Source organism: Melospiza georgiana, chromosome 12 (genome assembly GCF_028018845.1).
Source record: "Melospiza georgiana isolate bMelGeo1 chromosome 12, bMelGeo1.pri, whole genome shotgun sequence".
NCBI classification, from domain to species: domain Eukaryota; kingdom Metazoa; phylum Chordata; class Aves; order Passeriformes; family Passerellidae; genus Melospiza; species Melospiza georgiana.
In genome coordinates, this window is record NC_080441.1 from 20,318,168 (window position 1) to 20,342,625 (window position 24,458).

Below are 24,458 nucleotides of genomic sequence, written 5' to 3' on the forward strand. Positions count from 1 at the left end.
GCCAGCCCCAGGTGGCAGCCAGAACCTGAGTGTCCCTCCTTGACCCCTTGGCTTTGATTCTGGCAGCTTTAGAGCTGCTGCAGAGGTGAGAATTGTGTGGGTGGAAAAAGGCCTCCCTGTGGTTTGCTTAGCTCTGCAAGAAGCACAAAACCCAAAAGGAGCCCAAGCCGTGGCTCTGTGAGGGCCTCTGATGGTTTTCAGAGCAGGGCTGGCTGGAAATCGCCCCTTGCAGGGGCAGCTTTGAGAGAACCAGTCCAGAAATGCAGCAATTGATCATTTTGTCCCTTGCAGCAAGGGTCTGAGATAGCCCCAAAAGCCTTGCATATACCGCAACCATCTGTCAACAACCTGACCGGTTCCCTCCTCCTTCCGGCTTCAAACATGAAGCCCTTTAGAATGGCCTAGGAAGAGTGTTTGGCTTTTGGCTGTGGTTGCCAGACAAGAGGGAAAAGTGTGGAAATATCAAGCTGTGGCTCTGGCTGCAGCTGTGGTGGGGCTGTTGGGAGTGATCCTGTGTTGATTCCAGGTTTCCCCAAAGTTGCTCCATCCCTGCCCTCCTCACCTTAGTGAAAGCCTGAGGGATTGCAGGAATTGTGGTGTAAAGCTACCAGAGGTGCTGCTGTGGGCCCGAGATGAGCCTGAGATCAGGCGCTGCCTTCCTTCCATTCAGGATCAGGGAGAGCGCTTGTGGGTGTTGGGTAGGGCGTGTGCCTGACCCTGGGACACTGCTACACTGCCAGTGGGCACTGGGATCCAACCTGCTGCCTTGGCAGCTTCTGCCCACTGCCAGTGGTGGTGTTGGGACCGATTGGTGCCCGTGAGTTTGCAAAAGGAGCGATTTCCCATCCTCCCTCCCGTCCGAGGCCGCCATGGCCCCTGAGGGGATGGAGCTGGACCGGGGCGCCCCCTGCTGGCCGGGAGTGCTCCCTGCAGCGCCCCCTGCTGGCTGCGGTTATAACTGCCACAAAAACCAACAGTGCTGAGTGGGAGGGAAAGTTCTGGGTTTGTGTTGTTTGTTCTGTTCTGGTTTATCAATTTCCCAGGAAAGAGCTGGGATTCCTTTTCCTTCACTTTGACCTGGAAGCAACATCATATTTGAAATTAGGAAAAGTTTCTGAGATGGCTTTCTTTCAATTCCAGGATTTTTTCCCCAGTTTCCTTGACAGATATTTCTCATTTAAATGAGTTTCCAACTACTGGGTCCAGCGTGGAGGCGACAGTTACCCCATGAGCAGATAGGGTCAGGGACTTGGCTACCTCATGTTCTGGCTTGTAAGCCAGTTGGATCACAAAGGGCCCTCTCCCCAGCTGGCACTTCTGGTCACCTGGCTACTCAGGAGCTAGCTTTGTCAAAGTGTCACGCTGTCCCCAGTGTGCCATGGCTGACAGATGATGGACGGACAGGGCCCTGTCTCACCAAAAACAAAGCCTGACCCACCCCTGCCACACACAGCTGTTCCAAAATGTCTCCAGACTTCAAATTTTTCCTGTCTTTGGCACCTCACCCTGTGCCATGGCCTGATCCCAAATGCCCTGGGCAAATGGGATGCTCAGAAACATTCTCAGAGCCTTTGTGATATCCTGGTGTGGGGAACATGGCAGAGGAGGGGTTTGGGACAGGGGAGAAGAGAATCCAGAGCCTCCTGAAGGCCACTTTGGCCATCAGAGCAAGGAAGGTCCAGGGCTCTGCCCGATTCCTCTGGTGGAGGAAACGTGACGGGCGGGAAGTGTTCGAGTATTGGAAAAAAAGGCTCCCAATATTACCAGTTAGATTGTGCCTGGGCCAGTCTGACCCTCGCTGCTGGGCCAAAGGCAGCAACTGCGGTGTATCACCCCAGAGATACCTTAGCTTGCTGGTGGTTGCAGCTGGGCACTGAACAAGTCCAGGCTTGTAAGGAACCCCGTTACCTCAGGAGGGATAGCTTCAGGCGATGGTGAAGAGAAAAAGGAGATGGATTCTGCTGGAGGGTTTAATGTCCAGAGGTTTATTCCATGGTTACAGAGGTCTGAACGTGAGCAACTGCTCCAACAGAATCCAGACCGCATGGTCTGATGACCTTTTTAAGCTCAGGGACAGGGGGAGGGGAGGTACAGGTGAGCCACCAACCAGGTGAGAGGGGCAGGGTCTCAGGGGAAGATGACACCCAGACAGGCCAATGACCCCTGGGCCTGAGTGGCATCCTTTGAACTTGTCCAACCACACGACGCCTTGCTGGAATGTTAAGTCTGAGTGACAGGACTCACTCAGCATGGGGGCAAGGGGGAAGGGAGAGAGGTATTGGCACACCTGGGAAAGTGACCTGGAAGGCCAAAATGGGACATTACAGCACACCACAACATTCGAGGATTGTTCTTTGTTGGTGGCTTTCCCTGGAAATCATTCCTTGTGTGACAATTTGGGCCCTAGACCTTGTTGCTGTTGCTGTTGATTTTTTTTCTTTCATTACTGATTCAGGAATTGTCAGACTTTTGGGATCTTTGTGCCTCCATGGGTTGTGGTAGGGAAAGGGGCAGCAGCCCATGGTTTTTGGTGGCAACCCAGAGCTGGAGAATCCCATTCCTAAAGCCCCACAAAGCTGAACAAACACCATCGCTGCCAGTTTAACCAAAAAGCTGCATTTTGGACTAAATAAGAAGGAAATGGGTCCTCTGTCCCCTGGCACTGGGAGGAGCCTGGCGAGCCATGGGTGTACTGGGAGCACTGGGAGGGGGAAAGGGGAGCACTGAGTGCCCTGTGCAGGCCCCCCTGACTCGTGGTCATCACCCCAGGCCGGATGGACCACCACGGGAGCCATGGGATGAGGACTTCCAGTGTCCCATATTGTCACAGCAGGTTCCCATGGATGTCACTGGTGTCCTGCAGTCGCCCATGTGGTCCTGGCAGCTCTGAGTGGGTCACCTGGGGGTCCTTGGGGGGGACAGTAAGAGACACCTGGCTTGGTGTGACACCCATGGATGACATGTCCGTGTCCCCACCCATCCCCCATACTCACCCCCTGTCCCCTCATGTCCAGCCCCCCCCCCCAACCTGTAAGGGATAAGGGTGTTCTGGGGTGCTTCGTGGGGATAAGGGGGGGTCTGAGGGGTATCTGGGGAGGGGGTCAGGGAGAGTCATGGCTGGAACTCCCCACTCACCTGTCCTGGGATTTCCTGAGAACTACAAGAAAAAGAGGATGGGGTGATCATGGGGTCCCCTGGACCCCAACTCCACCTGGGACATTTAAATGCCCACTGGAGCCCTGAGCCCCCACCAAACACTGATTTCTACTGGACTGCCAGGCCCCTGCACCCCAAAGCACCCCTGCGGAGCCCCAGAACACCTGAGGCACCCAGGTACTCCAACCCCCTTCCCAGGAACCCCGAACACCTGAGCACACTCAAGCCTCAAGGAACCCCAAGAATGGAATGCAGGGAAGCCTCCAAACTGCTTCAGGATCCCTGAAGAGCTCTCAACATCCCTGCACAACTCTCCAACACCTCCCTAAAAGCCCCCAGGAGATCCCAGTGTCACCCCAATATTCCTCAAGGCCCTTCCTGGGACAGCCCAGGACCCTCCAAAAGACCCCCAAGCAAAGGTCACTTGGGGGCTCAGCTTCTTTCATATCTGAGGTTTTGGGTGATGCCCCAACTACCCCCCAGTGTGTGGGTCTTCCCCCTAGTTCCTGTAGGACCTTGTACCCGCTGCATTGTCCCCACCCCGGTGGTGCCACCAGTGACAGCCTCCGATGACAGCCAGGAGCAGGAGCAGGAACAGGAGGGTGCTGCTGACATTCACAGCCACTGCTGGGGACAGAGGGGGACACAATGGGGTCATCCTGAACTGCAGGAGTCCTGAACACCCTGGTGACCCCACCTGTGACCCCACGTGTGACCCAGGGTGAGCCAGGTGTCACCTCCAGGGTCAGCTCAATGCTGAGTGCCCGGAACACGCGGTGCCCGTCCTGTCCCAGCTGGTTGGTGGCCACGCACTGGTAGGTGCCCGAATGTCCCACATTGATGTCCCTGAGCTCCAGGAGGGGACCCCGGGCCACCTCCTGCCCATTGTGCAGCCAGGTGAAGGTGACAGGGGCTGAGCCCACCTGCACCCAGCAGCGCAGGTTCACACTGTCACCTGCACGCACCTGGTGTGACAGGGGGCCGGGAGTGATGGTGGCATTGGCCACGGGCACTGCAGGGACAGAGACGGTGCTGGCACCTGGTGAGGTGGGATGGGGGTGCTGTGGGTGGGGTCATCCCCAGCCCGAGGGTCCTGCTCACCCAGGACGGTGACATTCAGGGGGTCACTCTCGGCCATGCTGTTCCCGTCACTGACCTGGCACCGGTACTGGCCGCTGTCATTGTCCCCAATCTGGCGCAGCTCCAGGTGGGGGCTGGTGCCCAGTGGTGGCCCCAAGCCCTCCCGGTGCCAGGAGAAGGACAGGGGACCTGTCCCTATGGCCACTGCACAGCTCAGCACCAGGCTGTCCCCGAGTGCCACCTGTCCCCCAGGGGGCTGCACTGACAGGGACACCCCCGAGGGCGGGACCCTGCGAGAGAGTGGGACACCAGGGGACAGTGAGGGACCCGGGGGTATGTCAAGGAGGGGCAGGTAAACTCCAGTGAGGGAGAGGGGGTGCAGAGATTGGGGGAGGGAGGCTTTAAAAGGAACCCCAAGGGATGATAAGGGGGTCAGGGAGGAAACACCTGGAGAGGGAGGTGGGCAACTCCAGGAAGGGTACGGGGACCATGGGGGGGGATGGTGAGACTTGAGCAATGTGCAGAGACCTCAGAGAGGGGTGGACGGGATGAGGGAGGGGACCCAACGAAGGATGGAGGGAAACACAAGCCAGGAATTAGGGGAGCTTAGTAGAGGCCCGGGGCAGCGATTGCAGGACACAGAAAATGCACCGGGGAAGGATGAGTGGACACATGTACGGACTGGGGGTCCCGAGGAGAGACCCGAGAAAGGACGGGGGGGGGCAGGGAGGGATCTGGAAAAGGTTGGGTGCCCCAGAGCAGGCGTCAGGGAGGGCTGGGAGATGCCAGGCAGTGTGGGGGACCCGAGGCATCTGTGGGGGATACCCGTGCCGATCCCCACACTCACTGCACACCGTGACGCGGAGCCGGTTGCTGCTCTTCTGCACGGACCCCCCCTCGGAGTGCACCTCACAGCCATAATGCCCCGAGTGGGAGACCCCCACAGCGGGCAGCAGCAGCTGCGGGGACTCCTGTGGGCCCCCCACCACCTGCCCGTCCCGGTAGAACACGTGCAGGAGGGGGGCTCGGGGCCGCAGACGGCTGGGGGTGCTGAGGCAGCTGAGAGTCAGGGGGGACCTCTCCGTGAGCTCACGGGGACCCTCCAGCACCGGCACTGAGAAGAGCTCTGGGAAGGAGAGGAGAGGTGAGTCTGAGTGCACTGGGAAGTGGCTTTGGGGTTGTCAAGATATTTGAGTTCCAGCCGTGTGGGTGCTCACCATGCACTCTCACTGTCACTGGTGCTGACCGTGACTGCCAGGACCCCACCAAGCCCTCACATCTGTAGCGGCTGCTGTGTTGCAGTTGCAGAGGTGAAAGGGACAGCTTGTTCCCCCTGAGAGACCCCCTGAGATCCTACTCCTCCCGGTAAAATCGCACACTGGTGAGATGGTTGTCCTGCCGGCACCGGCAGCGCAGTGTCAAGGTGTCCCCCTCCAGCAGTGCCCATGCTGGCACCTGCAGCACCAGCTGGTCTGTGGGACAGGAAGGTCACATCTCACTGATGAGACTGTTCTGAGGTGGGTGCCCATAGCACCGGGGACATGTGGGTGCTCTGTGGTGCTCTGGGGTGCGCTGGGATGTCCCTGTGTGCCGGGGACTGGCTCTTGTCACACGAGGAGTGTGAGGCCATCCACGGAGTGGAGCCCACCCTTACCGCTCTGGGGCCCCCATGATCATTCAAGGTCTCCCCTCACCATCTAAGACTGTCAAGGGGGGGCTGCGCCCAGTGCCAGGTCTGTCACATGTGTAGGTGCCACTCTCGGTGACAGTGAGGCGGTCCTGTCCCTCCTGCCACCAACTCTGCCCGCCCTTGCACCAGGTGGTGGCACCAGCAGTCCCCGAGCCCTGGCAGGTCAGTGTCACCCGGTCCCACAGCACCGCTGGCCTCTAGGGGGGCTCCACCAGGAGCTGGGTGGTCTGGGAACCTGTGGGTGACAGGGGACACCAGCCTGCCAGGGCCAGTGTGGGGCTGGGGACAGCAGGGTGGGGACATGGCATCCCCTGAGAACTCACCAGCAAGGCCGAGGGTCTGGGCTGGAAGGGAGAAGGGACAGGGCTCAGTGGGGGTGTCACCATGGGGACAGAGGCACATGGGGTACAGGGTGTGGTGGCTGTCCCCAAAGTGTCCCCGTGGGGACAGATGCTCTTGTGGGAAAGTGTGTGGGTTGTCCCCAAAAGTCTGGACAGGCAGGGGGACACGTCTGTGTCACAGCAACCCGTGTACCACATCCATGTGGCACAGACACCTTGGGAACAGGGACGCCGAGGCCACCCGGGGTTGAGGCCGAACATGCGGACACTGAGAACACCCCGGGCACGAGGACACCACGGACACAGCCCATGCTGGCCCACGTTGGCCCCACCTGCTCATGATCCCATCCCAGTGATCCTATCCCCATGGCCACATCCTCAGCGTTCTTGTCCCTGCATCCCAGTTACCTTGTCCCTTTCCCCGGAGCTGCCTGAGCCCAAAGGTGCCAGTCCCCACATTCCTGTCTCCACATCCCCATCACCAAATTCCTGCCCCCTCTTCCTGTCCCCAAAGCCACCCTACATCAACAGTCACACCCAGTTCCACTGTGGGTAACATGGACTGGCTCTGCTGTCATTGGGGACCTCAGGGGACCCCACAGACCCCTGTGCCCACTTCCCTCCCCATTCCTGGGGTGTCAGGTCTGTGCCCAGGGCACTCACCCCACAGGGGCAGCGCCACCTTCCCGGCCATCCCGGTGTCCCCAGCCATGTGCACTGGCTGTCACTTGCTGCTGTGGCCACTGCTCCCCTGGCTGGCGGCTCTTCGGATGAAGGGGAAGGAAGCGAGGTCACGTATTGACCTCATTCGTAGGTGGCCCTTGGTGGGGGCAGGGTGGGGACATGCTGGGGATAGGCTGGGGACGTGGGTAGGTGGGACAAAATGGGTCATGGGGTTCCCAGGAGTTGGGAATTTGGTGGTTTTGGGGAGGCAGGAATGGGGTCACTGGTAAAAGGGGTCCAGAGGAGGGGGAATATCTGGCAATGGGGGTGCCATTGGAATGGGCGTCTCCATACCTGGGGTACTCAGGGATCGGAGTCCCAGGGAAATGTGGGCTCCAAGGATTTGAGTTCATGGGATGGGAGAATGGTGGGTCCTAGGAAGATTTCAGGGGATGGAATGAATGGGAAGGTGTTCCTTGGGAATGGGGTGCTGGGCCATGGAGATCCTAGGGAATGTCAGTGTTGGGATGGGGGCTGCAGAGAGAGTGGGACATAAGGAATGGAGGTCCCATATTTCTGTTCCTGGGGGAATGGGGGTGCCAGGGATGGGCAGTGGCTGGGTGAGCCCATGGGTTTCAGCTCCTTGCCTGGGTGCTTCAGATTTTGGGGTGACCCAGAGCCAGCGCCAGCCCCACATGGTGCCGGTGTCCAGGGTGTCACCCCAGACAGATTCTGAGCTGCTCTGGGTTTGTGTCCCCCAGCCTCCAGTGATTTTTCCCTCTCTTTATTCCATTTCCATCATTTTACCCCTCAATTTCACAACCCTCCAGTTTGTGCCTTGATGGTCCTTGGAGGCACCTGGAGCAGGGAACAGATTGGGGGAAGCCCAGGGTGGGGGAAGCAGGGATGAGGGGTCTGCAGGGAGGGGTGGGGAGGCTCTGAGGGGTGGGGGAGTGCAGCTTTTACCCCCAAACACTTTCACTTTCTGTCTCCCACAGAAGAAGGAAAAGGCCATTTGACACCTTTCTCACATGGGGGGGAAGGGTTCTGTCCTTAGGGGGCACATCCAGGGGGCTCCTGTCCTGGGGGGATCCTGTCCCGGGGGGACACATGCTGGGGAAGAGGGTCCTGTCCTGGAGCTTGGCAGCTTCAGAGGGGTCCAGACTTCTCCATTCTTGCTCGTCCCCTGCTGGATCTGAGCCAGCAAGAGCAGCTGGGGAATGGAACCCTGAGCAGGAAGGAGGCCCCAAACTCCTGCTCCTTGAAGCCAGTGGCCATCCAAGGGTGGGGCCCAGCCATGGCCCAGCCCCACTGCACAGGGATGGCCATTGCCCAGCCCTGCTCTGGCCAGCCCCAGGGGGCAGTCAGCACCTGAGGGTACCCATTGCCCCCTTGGCTTTGATTCTGGCAGCTTCAGAGCTGCAGCAGATGTGAGAATTCTGTGGGGGCAGAAAAGGGCTGCCTGTGGTTTGCACAGCTCTGCATGAAGCACACAACCCAAAGGGAGCCCAAGCAGTGGCTCTGTGAGGGCCTTTGATGGTTTTCAGAGCAGGGCTGGCTGGAAACCGCCCCTGCAGGGGCAGCTGTGGGGGAACCAGTCTGGAAATGCAGCAATTGATCATTTTGTGCCTTTGCCCAAGGGACTGAGAGAGTCCCATAACTACTGCAAAGGCAACAACAATTGGGCTCCCTTTGGGTTTTTGTGCTGCTTTAAGGGATGAGGAAACCACAGGCAGGGCCTTTTCCACCCACAGAATTCTCACCTCTGCAGCAGCTCTAAAGCTGCCAGAATCAAAGCCAAGGGGGCAGAGGGGACCCTCAGATCCTGGCTGCCACCTGGGGCTGGGCAGAGCAAGGCTGGGCAATGGCCATCCCTGTGCAGTGGGGCTGGGCCATGGCTGGGCCCCAGCCTTGCATTGACAGGGGTCCCCAGGATGTGCCACCCCTGGGACAGGCACCCGGCCAGGAATGTGCAGGGACATTTCTGGAACTGCCACCCCTGGGAACAGGACCCCCCATTATATGATGTGTCACCCCTGAGGCAGGATCCCCCAGCTGAACTCCAGAGGAGAGACCTTAGAGCACAGAAGCCCCCTATATGTGGCCCCCCAGAAACAGAGAATGCCCCCTTTTCCCATCTGACTCTCAGCACAAACAGCCTCTTCCCTCTCCTCCAGGACAAAGGAAGTGAAAGTGTTGAGCAGGCACAGCCCAGCACCTCCATCCCCCAAAGCCTCCTCAGCCTTCCCTGCATCCCCTGCTCCCCATTTCCCCCCTCTCCTGGGTCCCCCAACCCGTTCCCTGCTCAGGTGCATCCCAGGATTTCTGAGCCAGGAACCGGGGGTGAGGGCATATAGCAAAAAGAAAGAAGAATAAGGAAAAAAGAGAAATAAAGAGAGGAAAAGGTCAGGGCCAGGTGAGGACACAGAGGCCGATATACCCAGGACCCCCATGCAATGCCTGGCCAGGAAACGAACACCGCAGGGGTGATTATGCGGGGCCTAGCCTCACCCCAAAATCTGAGGCACCCAGGGAAGGAGCTGTGACCCCCATGTTCCCCCCCACATTGCCCAACCCTGGCCCATCCATTCCTCTGGGACCCCAAACTTGGAACCCAATTTCCTTCTGCCACCCCTTCCCAGAGACCCCCATCCCTGGACTGCAATTCCCCAGGATCTCCAACCCCAAGGAACACCATCCCAGTAATTCCAGTCCCTGGGACACCGCTGCCCTTGGGGACCTTGATTCCCCCAGGACCACCATTCTCACAGGGTCCCCCTTTCCCCTGGCACCCCCATTTCATGATCACAAATCCCAGGAGGCCACATTGTTCTGGGACCCTCCTCCCCAAGTCTGCGTCTACCCAACCCTTGGGACACCCATTTACCTGGGACCCCATCCCTGGGCACCCCATTCTCCTGGACACTCATCCCTGGCTCCCTACACAACCTTAGACTCCAAATTCTGGCAACATCATGTCCCCACCATGTCCCATTATCCCCACCTTGTTCCCAGACTATGCAGCCTTGTCCCCAGCCTGTCCCCAGCTCGTAGGCACCCTACCCCCACCAAGGGCCACCTACACGTGGGGACAGACATGACCTCGCTTCCTTCCCCTTCATCCGAAGAGCCGCCAGCCAGGGGAGCAGTGGCCACAGCAGCAAGTGACAGCCAGTGCACATGGCTGGGGACACCGGGATGGCCGGGAAGGTGGCGCTGCTCCTGTGGGGTGAGTGCCCCGGGCATGGGCCTGACAGCCTGGGGATGGGCTGTGGTGAGGCAGAGACTGGTGGGGAGAGGGCACAGGGGGGCTGTGAGGTCCCCTGAGGTCCCCAATGGCAGCAGAGGCAGAGCAGGGCATGGAGCTCAGTGTGACCAGAGGTTTAGGGTGGCTTTAGGGACAGAAATAGGGGAACTGGGATGTGGAGACAGGAAGAGGGGGATAGACATGTGGGGACAAGTATGTGGCAGAAGGAGCCTTGGGACTTGGGGACTGTGGGGATAGGGACAGGGGAACAGGGATACTGGGACATGGAATGGGGCCATATAACAATGCAGATGTCACCTGGCCATGGGGAAAGGTGCCATTGGAATGGGATCATGGGCACAGGACCATGGGACTTGGCTGTGGGGACAGGTTCTGTAGGGCTGGTGGAGGTGGGCAGTGCAAACATAGGGTGTCCACAGTGTCCCCATGACCCTCACCCAGCCCTGTCCCTTCTCCCTTCCAGCCCAGACCCTCGGCCTCACTGGTGAGTCCTCGGGGGATGCCATGGCCCCACCCTGCTGTCCCGAACCCTGCAACAGCCCTGGCAGGCTGGTGTCCCCTGTCACTCACAGGTGCCCAGACCACCCAGCTGCTGGTGGAGCCCCCCTGGAGGCCGGCGGTGCTGTGGGACCGGGTGACACTGACCTGCCAGGGCTCGGGGACTGCTGGTGACACCACCTGGTACAAGGATGGGCAGCACTGGTGGCAGGAGGGAGGCGACCATTTCACTGTCACTGAAAGTGGCACCTACACATGTGAAAGACCCAGCACTGGGCTCAGCCACCCCGTGAATGTCTCAGACGGTGAGGGTGGTTTGTGTCATCAGCCCAGCACCCACGGGAACCCCGAGGACTCTGGTGGGCTCCACTCCATGAGTCACCCTCTGGTGTGATCAGAGTTCATGTCCTACAGACAGGGACATACCAGAGTATCCCAGTACTGTGGGACCCTTGTTTTGAAATTGGGAAAACCTGGTGTGCTGGCTTTGACCCAGTATGTGGGTCCCAGTGACATCAGGACCCTCTAGACCCCTGTGATGTGATGGCACCCTCTGTCCCACAGACCAGGTGGTGCTGCAGGTGCCAGCGCGGGCACTGCTGGAGGGGGAAATGCTGACACTGCGCTGCGGTACAGGCAGGAAAAGTCGGTTGATTCGGTGTTCTTCTACCGCGAGGAGACAGAACTGGGAGGCGTCTACAATGGGACCGAGCTTTCCCTGTCCCCTCTGCAGCTGAACCACAGAGGCCGCTACCGCTGCAAGGCCTGGGTGAACAATGGGGTATCATGGGGATGGGAGGAGTCAGCGCTGGTGACAGTGACAGTGCATGGTGAGCACCTCATATCTGCTAACCCGACAGCACCACAGCCCCTCGCCAGGGACTCGGGGTCACTGCTCCCATAGTCCCCTATGTCCTCCCGTGAGCTTGTCTGGACACTGGTGCTGGAGGGTCCCCCCAAGCCCAGCCCGGGGTCCCCCCTCACCCCCAGCCCCCTGCGGCCCCGAGCCCCGCTCCTGCATGTGTTCTACCGGGACAGGCAGATGGTGAGAGGCCCACAGGGGTCCCTGCAGCTGCTGGTGCCCACCGTGGGGGTCTCCCACTCACGGAATTACAGCTGCCAGGTGTGCTCTGAAGGGATGGGCATGCGGAAGAGCAGTGCCCGACTCCACATCACGGTGCGCAGTGAGTGCGGGGATGGGCACAGGGGAGTCCCCACAGCATCCTCTGGTCCCCTGCCTGGGTACCTCCATGTCCCCAAGACACCTTTCTTGTGTCCCTCCGCCTCTGCCCTGTGTCCCCTCATCCCTGCGTGTTGTGACCCCATCCTAAACATCCCCCATCACACCCACCCCCTTGTCCCTACCCCCCCACACTACCTGCCAGCCCCTCCATGTGACCTTGGCCCTGTCTCTGTCCCTGCAGTGCCCGTGGCGGATGCCACCATCATTTTTGGTACCCTATTACACCAGGTGCGTGCAGGTGACAACGTGACCCTGCGCTGCATGGTGCAGGTGGGCTCAGCCCCTGTCACCTTCACCTGGCAGCACAATGGGCAGCAGGTGGCCCGGGGTCCCCTCCTGGAGGTCAGGGCCGTCAGGGTTGAACATTCGGGCACCTACCAGTGCGTGGCCACCAATCAGCTTGGACAGGACGGACACCGTATGTTCCAGTCGGTCAGCCCAGAGCTGTCCCTGTTGGTGACACCGTGGGGACACAGGGACACAGGTGAGGTCGAACAGGGTCATTCAGGATTGCAGGACCCCTGGGGTGATGGATGATTCTGATGTGTCCCCCTCTGTTTCTTGCAGTGGCCGCAGGGGTCAGTGGGGCCCTTTTGTTCCTGCTCCTGCTCGTGGGTGTCATTGTGGCCTGGCACTGGTGGCACCGCAGGGGTGGATGACAATGGGGGGATGAAGGTCGTGGAGAGAGGTGGGAAGGCCCCCAGAGAAGTGGGGTCCCAGGGCGGCACCAACAGCCCCTGACTTGGGAGGGGCTGAGTACCCAGTGTCCATGGCTCAGAGCTGTTAAAGGGTCCTGCAGGGATGTTGGGGGTTCTATCAGGGGTCCCCCTCCCTGCCAGGCTCGGGGTTCTGGGGGCTCAGGGTGTTGGTGCATGTGGGGTGGGTCAGGCATAGTGGGGGGGCATCAGGGATACTGGGGGGTCTGGGGAAAATTTTGTGTCTGGTGGTGGTTCAGCAATGCCAAGGGTGGATGGGGGCCCCTGGGCCTCCAAAGTCACCCCTCCAGTTTTCCTTTGCAGATGCCAGGAAGCACCAGGAAAGGTGAGTGCAGGCTCCAGCCATGATACACCTTTTATCCAAACTCCCAGCACCTCCCATCCCCTTCCACACAGCCCCTTATTCCCACAGGGCCCACCCAGACCCCCTGGCACCCTCGGTGGAGGATCCTCAGACGACGTACGTTGAGCTGCAAAGACAACCGTGGGAACCCAGTGACATCTGTGACAATCTACACCAAAAGTTGTGATGCTCTGGGAAGCGGGAGGCACTGTGTGACACTGGGGGTGCTCCCTCCATGCCTTCTGTGGTTGCCCATCCTTCCAAGGGAGGTGGTCATGGCTCAGGGGAAGGTACAGGGAAGGCTACAGAGCACCCTCTGCTCCCCATTTCCTCTCCCAGTACCCCCAAGGGCTCCCCCATCCCTTTGCTCGTACCTGCAGGGACTCCCCAGCCCCATGCAAGTGCCCAAGTACCCTCAGGGACTGCCCCATTCTCTCCCCAAAGTACTTGCAGTACACCCAGGGCTTCCCCATTCCCCCTCCCACTACCCCTGTCCCATCCCGCTGTAAAAGGGGGAGTTGGGGAGGATTCTTGCTGAAAGGTTTCTCATATGAAAATGAAACACAAACATGGCAATATTATATCTGAGAACTGTTTCTTGATAAAGGAGGGTAAGGGTTGTTACTGAAAGGGGACAGAAGGGAGTAATAAGGGAAAAGGATAGACAGAGAAACAGAAGACAGAGACAGCGTTACTGCAAGAAGCCCAGGCGCTCTGTGGGCATCAGCTGGGCAGATGGAGTGTGTGTGCTGCAAGCCAGGGCGAGCCCACATGGCTTTTGTGAGTGGCTGGGCGTGATTTCCAAGGACGGCACCTGCGTGTCTCTGGCATGGGCGAGCGATGGCTGCGGGCTGGCTGCTGCGGGCTAGCAGTGGGCTGGTGCTGCGGCACTGGTGGCTCTGGGCTGGCTGCTGCGGGCTGGGGCTGCGGTGGGCAGGTGCAGCAGGCTCGGGGCTGTGGGCAGCACAGGAAATGCAGCAAAGCGGCGGGTGGGTGCAGGCAGCATCAGCTCCATTGGGGAACAGTGAAGGAACATCCAGGATGAGCAGGAATGAGCTGCCTCGGGGAAGCAGCGAAGCAGGGAAGAACGGGTGCAGACAGGAAAGGACCACTGGGAGGAAAACTGGGGGCTGGGGAAGAATTGCTGATATTTTTGCCCAATGACTGGGAGGAATGATGACCCTGCCCTGATTCTAGTTATTGTAAATGGGCTGCAGCAGTGATGTCCTTGATTGGGCAGCAGCTGTAGCCCATGAAAGTAAATGAGATAAAAGGGGGCGGGGTGGTCAGGGAGAGCTTTGGAGAGGAGCCCTGACTGAGAAGCAACAACACCACTGCTGTGGAGATCTGCTGTGACAAAACCACCCAGAAGGTATGAGGATCTGGAAATATGATATTCAACAATATGAATACAACACTTTTGTGCACTTCTTGGGTAGTCCTTCGCAGCTGCTGTGTTCTTGGAACTCAGGGCTTTCAGGTTAAAAGAACACTAACCCTAGGCCTAACTCAAACCTCAATGCTAGGAAGGAAAATCAGCCTATGGTTCGGGATGGTCTCATGGAAATAGCAGTGGAGGCAGCCAAGTTGTGTCACTTTTGCGCTGCCCTTGGGTTGCCTTGAACAGCTGCAGTGTGCCTGGAGCACAGGGCTTCCTGGTTTTAAAAGTCCTAGGCCTAAGCCTAACAGTAACCTTAGGAAGGTAAATCAGCCGGGAATGAGGGTTCTTCCTATGGAAAAAGCTGTGAAAGCAGCCATGTTGTGGCACTTCTGCGCTCCCTTTGGGATGCCTTTGGCAGCTGCAGTAAGCCTGGAACTCAGGGCTTCCTGGTTCAGAATATCCTAGCCCTAGGCTGAACCCTAACCCTAACCCTAGGCAGATAAATCAGCCAAGGTATAGTGATGGTGCCAAGGAAAAAGCTGTGAAAGCAGCCATGTTGTGGCACTTTTGCACTCCCTTGAGGATGCCTTTCACAGCTCCAGTGTGCCTGGAGGTCTGGGCTTCCTGATTTTAAAAATCCTAGCACAAGTCCTACCTAACCCCAAGCCGACGACGAGAACGGCAAATCAGCCAGGAACTAGGGATGTCCCCAAGGAAATAACTGTGGAGGCAGGCATGTGGTGGTACTTTTGTGCACTTCTTGGGTAGTCCTCTGCAGCTGCTGTGTTCTTGGAACTCAGGGCTTTCAGGTTAAAAGAACACAAACCCTAGGCCTACATCAAACCTCAACGCTAGGAAGGAAAATCAGCCTATGATTCGGGATGGTCTCATGGAAATAGCAGTGGAGGCAGCCAAGTTGTGTCACTTTTGCGCTCCCCTTTGGATGCCTTGAACAGCTGCAGTGGGCCGGGAGCACAGGGCTTCCTGGTTTTAAAAGTCCTAGGCCTAAGCCTAACAGTAACCCTAGGAAGGTAACTCAGCCGGGTATTAGGGTTCTTCCTAAGGAAAAAGCTGTGAAAGCAGCCCTGTTGTGGCACTTCTGCGCTCCCTTTGGGATGCCTTTGGCAGCTGCAGTAAGCCTGGAACTCAGGGCTTCCTGGTTCAAAAAATCCTAGCCCTAGGCTGAACCCTAACCCTAGGCAGATAAATCAGCCTAGGTATAGGGATGGTGCCAAGGAAAAAGCTGTGAAAGCAGCCATGTTGTGGCACTTTTGCACTCCCTTTTGGATGCCTTTCACAGCTCCAGTGTGCCTGGAGGTCTGGGCTTCCTGATTTTAAAAATCCTAGCACTAGGCCTACCTTACCTCAACCCTAAGACGAGAAAGGCATTTCAGTCTGGAATTAGGGATGTCCCCAAGGAAAAAGCGGTGGAGGCAGGCCTGTTGTAGTACTTTTGTGTAGGGGCCTGACTAAATGTATGTATTGTAAATATATGTATGGCAGTGAAAGATCTTTGTATTGTAGTAGTGACCCTGCCCAGATTCTAGTTATTGTAAATGGGCTGCAGCTGTGATGTCCTTGATTGGGCAGCAGCTGTAGCCCATGGAGGTAACTGAGATAAAAGGGGGCGGGGAGGTCAGGGAGAGCTTTGGAGAGGAGCCCTGACTGAGAAGCAACAACACCACTGCTGTGGAGATCTGCTGTGAGAAAACCAACCAGAAGGTATGAGGCTCTGGAAATATGATATGCAACAATATGAATACAACACTTTTGTGCTCTTCTTGGGTAGTCCTTCGCAGCTGCTGTGTTCTTGGAACTCAGGGCTTTCAGGTTAAAAGAACACTAACCCTAGGCCTAACTCAAAACTCAACGCTAGGAAGGAAAATCAGCCTAAGGTTGGGGATGGTCTCATGGAAATAGCAGTGGAGGCAGCCAAGTTGTGTCACTTTTGCGCTGCCCTTGGGATGCCTTGAACAGCTGCAGTGTGCCTGGAGCACAGGGCTTCCTGGTTTTAAAAGTCCTAGGCCTAAGCCTAACAGTAACCCTAGGAAGGTAAATCAGCCAGGTATAAGGGTTCTTCCTAAGGAAAAAGCTGTGAAAGCTGCCATGTTGTGGCACTTCTGCGCTCCCTTTGGGATGCCTTTGGCAGCTGCAGTAAGCCTGGAACTCAGGGCTTCCTGGTTCAAAAAATCCTAGCCCTGGGCTGAACACTAACCCTAACCCTAACCCTAGGCAGATAAATCAGCCTAGGTATAGTGATAGTGCCAAGGAAAAAGCTGTGAAAGCTACCATGTTGTGGCATTTCTGAGCTCCCTTTGGGATGCCTTTGGCAGCTGCAGTAAGCCTGGAACTCAGGGCTTCTTGGTTCAAAAAATCCTAGCCCTAGGCTGAAGCCTAACCCTAACCCTAGGCAGATAAATCAGCCTAGGTATAGGGATGGTGCCAAGGAAAAAGCTGTGAAAGCAGCCATGTTGTGGCACTTTTGCACTCCCTTTTGGATGCCTTTCACAGCTCCAGTGTGCCTGGAGGTCTGGGCTTCCTGGTTTTAAAGTCCTAGACCTAAGCCGAATAGTAACCCTAGGATGGTAAATCGGCCGGGTATGAGGGTTCCTCCTAAGGAAAAAGATGTGGAAGCAGCCATGTTGTGGCATTTCTGAGCTCCGTTTGGGATGCCTTTGGCAGCTGCAGTAAGCCTGGAACTCAGGGCTTCCTGGTTCAAAAAATCCTAGCCCTAGGCTGAACCCTAACCCTAGGCAGATAAATCAGCCTAGGTATAGTGATGGTGCCAAGGAAAAAGCTGTGAAAGCAGCCATGTTGTGGCACTTTTGCACTCCCTTGAGGATGCCTTTCACAGCTCCAGTGTGCCTGGAGGTCTGGGCTTCCTGATTTTAAAAATCCTAGCACAAGGCCTACCTAACCCCAACCCGACGACGAGAAAGGCAAATCAGCCAGGAATTAGGGATGTCCCCAAGGAAATAGCTGTGGAGGCAGGCATGTTGTGGTACTTTTGTGCTCTTCTTGGGTAGTCCTTCGCAGCTGCTGTGTTCTTGGAACTCAGGGCTTTCAGGTTAAAAGAACACTAACCCTTGGCCTAACTCAAACCTCAACGCTAGGAAGGAAAATCAGCCTATGGTTGGGGATGGTCTCATGGAAATAGCAGTGGAGGCAGCCAAGTTGTGTCACTTTTGCGCTCCCCTTTGGATGCCTTGAACAGCTGCAGTGTGCCTGGAGCACAGGGCTTCCTGGTTTTAAAAGTCCTAGGCCTAAGCCTAACAGTAACCCTAGGAAGGTAAATCAGCCGGGTATGAGGGTTCTTCCTAAGGAAAAAGCTGTGAAAGCAGCCATGTTGTGGCACTTCTGCGCTCCCTTTGGGATGCCTTTGGCAGCTGCAGTAAGCCTGGAACTCAGGGCTTCCTGGTTCAAAAAATCCTAGCCCTAGGCTGAAGCCTAACCCTAACCCTAGGCAGATAAATCAGCCTAGGTATAGGGATGGTGCCAAGGAAAAAGCTGTGAAAGCAGCCATGTTGTGGCACTTTTGCACTCCCTTTTGGATGCCTTTCACATCTCCAGTGTGCCTGGAGGTCTGGGCTTCCTGGTTTTAAAGTCCTAGGCCTAAGCCTAATAGTAACCCTAGGAAGGTAAATCAGCCGGGTATTAGGGTTCTTCCTAAGGAAAAAGCTGTGAAAGCAGCCATGTTGTGGCACTTTTGCACTCCCTTTTGGATGCCTTTCACAGCTCCAGTGTGCCTGGAGGTCTGGGCTTCCTGATTTTAAAAATCCTAGCACTAGGCCTACCTTGCCTCAACCCTAAGACGAGAAAGGCATTTCAGCCTGGAATTAGGGATGTCCCCAAGGAAAAAGCGGTGGAGGCCGGCCTGTTGTAGTACTTTTGTGTAGGGGCCTGACTAAATGTATGTATTGTAAATATATGTATGGCAGTGAAAGATCTTTGTATTGTAGTAGTGACCCTGCCCAGATTCTAGTTATTGTAAATGGGCTGCAGCTGTGATGTCCTTGATTGGGCAGCAGCTGTAGCCCATGGAGGTAACTGAGATAAAAGGGGGCGGGGTGGTCAGGGAGAGCTTTGGAGAGGAGCCCTGACTGAGAAGCAACAACACCACTGCTGTGGAGATCTGCTGTGAGAAAACCAACCAGAAGGTATGAGGCTCTGGAAATATGATATGCAACAATATGAATACAACACTTTTGTGCTCTTCTTGGGTAGTCCTTCGCAGCTGCTGTGTTCTTGGAACTCAGGGCTTTCAGGTTAAAAGAACACTAACCCTAGGCCTAACTCAAAACTCAACGCTAGGAAGGAAAATCAGCCTAAGGTTGGGGATGGTCTCATGGAAATAGCAGTGGAGGCAGCCAAGTTGTGTCACTTTTGCGCTCCCCTTTGGATGCCTTGAACAGCTGCAGTGTGCCTGGAGCACAGGGCTTCCTGGTTTTAAAAGTCCTAGGCCTAAGCCTAACAGTAACCCTAGGAAGGTAAATCAGCCAGGTATAAGGGTTCTTCCTAAGGAAAAAGCTGTGAAAGCTGCCATGTTGTGGCACTTCTGCGCTCCCTTTGGGATGCCTTTGGCAGCTGCAGTAAGCCTGGAACTCAGGGCTTCCTGGTTCAAAAAATCCTAGCCCTGGGCTGAACACTAACCCTAACCCTAGGCAGATAAATCAGCCTAGGTATAGTGATGGTGCCAAGGAAAAAGCTGTGAAAGCAGCCATGTTGTGGCATTTCTGAGCTCCCTTTGGGATGCCTTTGGCAGCTGCAGTAAGCCTGGAACTCAGGGCTTCTTGGTTCAAAAATTCCTAGCCCTAGGCTGAAGCCTAACCCTAACCCTAGGCAGATAAATCAGCCTAGGTATAGGGATGGTGCCAAGGAAAAAGCTGTGAAAGCAGCCATGTTGTGGCACTTTTGCACTCCCTTTTGGATGCCTTTCACAGCTCCAGTGTGCCTGGAGGTCTGGGCTTCCTGGTTTTAAAGTCCTAGACCTAAGCTGAATAGTAACCCTAGGATGGTAAATCGGCCGGGTATGAGGGTTCCTCCTAAGGAAAAAGATGTGGAAGCAGCCATGTTGTGGCATTTCTGAGCTCCGTTTGGGATGCCTTTGGCAGCTGCAGTAAGCCTGGAACTCAGGGCTTCCTGGTTCAAAAAATCCTAGCCCTAGGCTGAACCCTAACCCTAGGCAGATAAATCAGCCTAGGTATAGTGATGGTGCCAAGGAAAAAGCTGTGAAAGCAGCCATGTTGTGGCACTTTTGCACTCCCTTGAGGATGCCTTTCACAGCTCCAGTGTGCCTGGAGGTCTGGGCTTCCTGATTTTAAAAATCCTAGCACAAGGCCTACCTAACCCCAACCCGACGACGAGAAAGGCAAATCAGCCAGGAATTAGGGATGTCTCCAAGGAAATAGCTGTGGAGGCAGGCATGTTGTGGTACTTTTGTGCTCTTCTTGGGTAGTCCTTCGCAGCTGCTGTGTTCTTGGAACTCAGGGCTTTCAGGTTAAAAGAACACAAACCCTAGGCCTACATCAAACCTCAACGCTAGGAAGGAAAATCAGCCTATGGTTGGGGATGGTCTCATGGAAATAGCAGTGGAGGCAGCCAAGTTGTGTCACTTTTGCGCTCCCCTTTGGATGCCTTGAACAGCTGCAGTGTGCCTGGAGCACAGGGCTTCCTGGTTTTAAAAGTCCTAGGCCTAAGCCTAACAGTAACCCTAGGAAGGTAAATCAGCCGGGTATGAGGGTTCTTCCTAAGGAAAAAGCTGTGAAAGCAGCCATGTTGTGGCACTTCTGCGCTCCCTTTGGGATGCCTTTGGCAGCTGCAGTAAGCCTGGAACTCAGGGCTTCCTGGTTCAAAAAATCCTAGCCCTAGGCTGAAGCCTAACCCTAACCCTAGGCAGATAAATCAGCCTAGGTATAGGGATGGTGCCAAGGAAAAAGCTGTGAAAGCAGCCATGTTGTGGCACTTTTGCGCTCCCTTTTGGATGCCTTTCACAGCTCCAGTGTGCCTGGAGGTCTGGGCTTCCTGATTTTAAAAATCCTTGCACTAGGCCTACCTAACCTCAACCCTAAGACGAGAAAGGCATTTCAGTCTGGAATTAGGGATGTCCCCAAGGAAAAAGCGGTGGAGGCAGGCCTGTTGTAGTACTTTTGTGTAGGGGCCTGACTAAATGTATGTATTGTAAATATATGTATGGCAGTGAAAGATCTTTGTATTGTAGTAGTGACCCTGCCCTGATTCTAGTTATTGTAAATGGGCTGCAGCTGTGATGTCCTTGATTGGGTAGCAGCTGTAGCCCATGGAGGTAACTGAGATAAAAGGGGGCGGGGTGGTCAGGGAGAGCTTTGGAGAGGAGCCCTGACTGAGAAGCAACAACACCACTGCTGTGGAGATCTGCTGTGAGAAAACCAACCAGAAGGTATGAGGCTCTGGAAATATGATATGCAACAATATGAATACAAACCTTTTGTGCTCTTCTTGGGTAGTCCTTCGCAGCTGCTGTGTTCTTGGAACTCAGGGCTTTCAGGTTAAAAGAACCGTAACCCTAGGCCTAACTCAAACTACAACGCTAGGAAAGAAAATCAGCCTAAGGTTGGGGATGGTCTCATGGAAATAGCAGTGGAGGCAGCCAAGTTGTGTCACTTTTGCGCTGCCCTTGGGTTGCCTTGAACAGCTGCAGTGTGCCTGGAGCAAAGGGCTTCCTGGTTTTAAAAGTCCAAGGCCTAAGCCTAACAGTAACCCTATGAAGGTAAATCAGCCGGGTATGAGGGTTCTTCCTAAGGAAAAAGCTGTGAAAGCAGCCATGTTGTGGCACTTCTGCGCTCCCTTTGGGATGCCTTTGGCAGCTGCAGTAAGCCTGGAACTCAGGGCTTCCTGGTTCAAAATATCCTAGCCCTAGGCTGAACCCTAACCCTAACCCTAGGCAGATAAATCAGCCTAGGTATAGTGATGGTGCCAAGGAAAAAGCTGTGAAAGCAGCCATGTTGTGGCACTTTTGCACTCCCTTTTGGATGCCTTTCACAGCTCCAGTGTGCCTGGAGGTCTGGGCTTCCTGATTTTAAAAATCCTAGCACAAGGCCTACCTAACCCCAACCCGACGACAAGAACGGCAAATCAGCCAGGAACTAGGCATGTCCCCAAGGAAATAACTGTGGAGGCAGGCATGTGGTGGTACTTTTGTGCACTTCTTGGGTAGTCCTCTGCAGCTGCTGTGTTCTTGGAACTCAGGGCTTTCAGGTTAAAAGAACACAAACCCTAGGCCTACATCAAACCTCAACGCTAGGAAGGAAAATCAGCCTATGGTTCGGGATGGTCTCATGGAAATAGCAGTGGAGGCAGCCAAGTTGTGTCACTTTTGCGCTCCCCTTTGGATTCCTTGAACAGCTGCAGTGTGCCGGGAGCACAGGGCTTCCTGGTTTTAAAAGTCCTAGGCCTAAGCCTAACAGTAACCCTAGGAAGGTAAATCAGCCGGGTATTAGGGTTCTTCCTAAGGAAAAAGCTGTGAAAGCAGCCCTGTTGTGGCACTTCTGCGCTCCCTTTGGGATGCCTTTGGCAGCTGCAGTAAGCCTGGAACTCAGGGCTTCCTGGTTCAAAATATCCGAGCCCCAGGCTGAACCCTAACCCTAGGCAGATAAATCAGCCTAGGTATAGGGATGGTGCCAACGAAAAAGCTGTGAAAGCAGCCATGTTGTGGCACTTTTGCACTCCCTTTTGGATGCCTTTCACATCTCCAGTGTGCCTGGAGTTCTGGGCTTCCTGATTTTAAAAATCCTAGCACAAGGCCTACCTAACCCCAACCCGACGACGAGAAAGGCAAATCAGCCAGGAATTAGGGATGTCCCCAAGGAAATAGCTGTGGAGGCAGGCATGTGGTGGTACTTTTGTGCACTTCTTGGGTAGTCCTTCGCACCTGCTGTGTTCTTGGAACTCAGGGCTTTCAGGTTAAGAGAACACTAACCCTCGGCCTAACTCAAACCTCAACGCTAGGAAAGAAAATCAGCCTATGGTTGGGGATGGTCTCATGGAAATAGCAGTGGAGGCAGCCAAGTTGTGTCACTTTTGCGCTCCCCTTTGGATGCCTTGAACAGCTGCAGTGTGCCTGGAGCACAGGGCTTCCTGGTTTGAAAAGTCCTAGGCCTAAGCCTAACAGTAACCCTAGGAAGGTAAATCAGCCGGGTATGAGGGTTCTTCCTAAGGAAAAAGCTGTGAAAGCAGCCATGTTGTGGCACTTCTGCGCTCCCTTTGGGATGCCTTTGGCAGCTGCAGTAAGCCTGGAACTCAGGGCTTCCTGGTTCAAAAAAATCCTAGCCCTAGGCTGAAGCCTAACCCTAACCCTAGGCAGATAAATCAGCCTAGGTATAGGGATGGTGCCAAGGAAAAAGCTGTGAAAGCAGCCATGTTGTGGCACTTTTGCACTCCCTTTTGGATGCCTTTCACAGCTCCAGTGTGCCTGGAGGTCTGGGCTTCCTGATTTTAAAAATCCTAGCACTAGGCCTACCTTACCTCAACCCTAAGACGAGAAAGGCATTTCAGCCTGGAATTAGGGATGTCCCCAAGGAAAAAGTGGTGGAGGCAGGCCTGTTGTAGTACTTTTGTGTAGGGGCCTGACTAAATGTATGTATTGTAAATATATGTATGGCAGTGAAAGATCTTTGTATTGTAGTAGTGACCCTGCCCAGATTCTAGTTATTGTAAATGGGCTGCAGCTGTGATGTCCTTGATTGGGCAGCAGCTGTAGCCCATGGAGGTAACTGAGATAAAAGGGGGCGGGGTGGTCAGGGAGAGCTTTGGAGAGGAGCCCTGACTGAGAAGCAACAAGACCACTGCTGTGGAGATCTGCTGTGAGAAAACCAACCAGAAGGTATGAGGCTCTGGAAATATGATATGCAACTATATGAATATAACACTTTTGTGCTCTTCTTGGGTAGTCCTTCGCAGCTGCTGTGTTCTTGGAACTCAGGGCTTTCAGGTTAAAAGAACACTAACCCTAGGCCTAACTCAAAACTCAACGCTAGGAAGGAAAATCAGCCTAAGGTTGGGGATGGTCTCATGGAAATAGCAGTGGAGGCAGCCAAGTTGTGTCACTTTTGCGCTGCCCTTGGGATGCCTTGAACAGCTGCAGTGTGCCTGGAGCACAGGGCTTCCTGGTTTTAAAAGTCCTAGGCCTAAGCCTAACAGTAACCCTATGAAGGTAAATCAGCCAGGCATAAGGGTTCTTCCTAAGGAAAAAGCTGTGAAAGCTGCCATGTTGTGGCACTTCTGCGCTCCCTTTGGGATGCCTTTGGCAGCTGCAGTAAGCCTGGAACTCAGGGCTTCCTGGTTCAAAAAATCCTAGCCCTGGGCTGAACACTAACCCTAACCCTAGGCAGATAAATCAGCCTAGGTATAGTGATAGTGCCAAGGAAAAAGCTGTGAAAGCTGCCATGTGTTGGCATTTCTGAGCTCCCTTTGGGATGCCTTTGGCAGCTGCAGTAAGCCTGGAACTCAGGGCTTCTTGGTTCAAAAAATCCTAGCCCTAGGCTGAAGCCTAACCCTAACCCTAGGCAGATAAATCAGCCTAGGTATAGGGATGGTGCCAAGGAAAAAGCTGTGAAAGCAGCCATGTTGTGGCACTTTTGCACTCCCTTTTGGATGCCTTTCACAGCTCCAGTGTGCCTGGAGGTCTGGGCTTCCTGGTTTTAAAGTCCTAGACCTAAGCCGAATAGTAACCCTAGGATGGTAAATCGGCCGGGTATGAGGGTTCCTCCTAAGGAAAAAGATGTGGAAGCAGCCATGTTGTGGCATTTCTGAGCTCCGTTTGGGATGCCTTTGGCAGCTGCAGTAAGCCTGGAACTCAGGGCTTCCTGGTTCAAAAAATCCTAGCCCTAGGCTGAACCCTAACCCTAGGCAGATAAATCAGCCTAGGTATAGTGATGGTGCCAAGGAAAAAGCTGTGAAAGCAGCCATGTTGTGGCACTTTTGCACTCCCTTTTGGATGCCTTTCACAGCTCCAGTGTGCCTGGAGGTCTGGGCTTCCTGATTTTAAAAATCCTAGCACAAGGCCTACCTAACCCCAACCCGACGACGAGAAAGGCAAATCAGCC

General features: G+C 55.3%; 1 pseudogene; it reads right to left on the reverse strand.

Annotated features, from left to right (window-relative positions):
* Window positions 1-3,655: 3,655 nt before the first annotated feature.
* Window positions 3,656-8,315, reverse strand: LOC131088420 (Fc receptor-like protein 2; annotated as a pseudogene).
* Window positions 8,316-24,458: the final 16,143 nt, after the last annotated feature.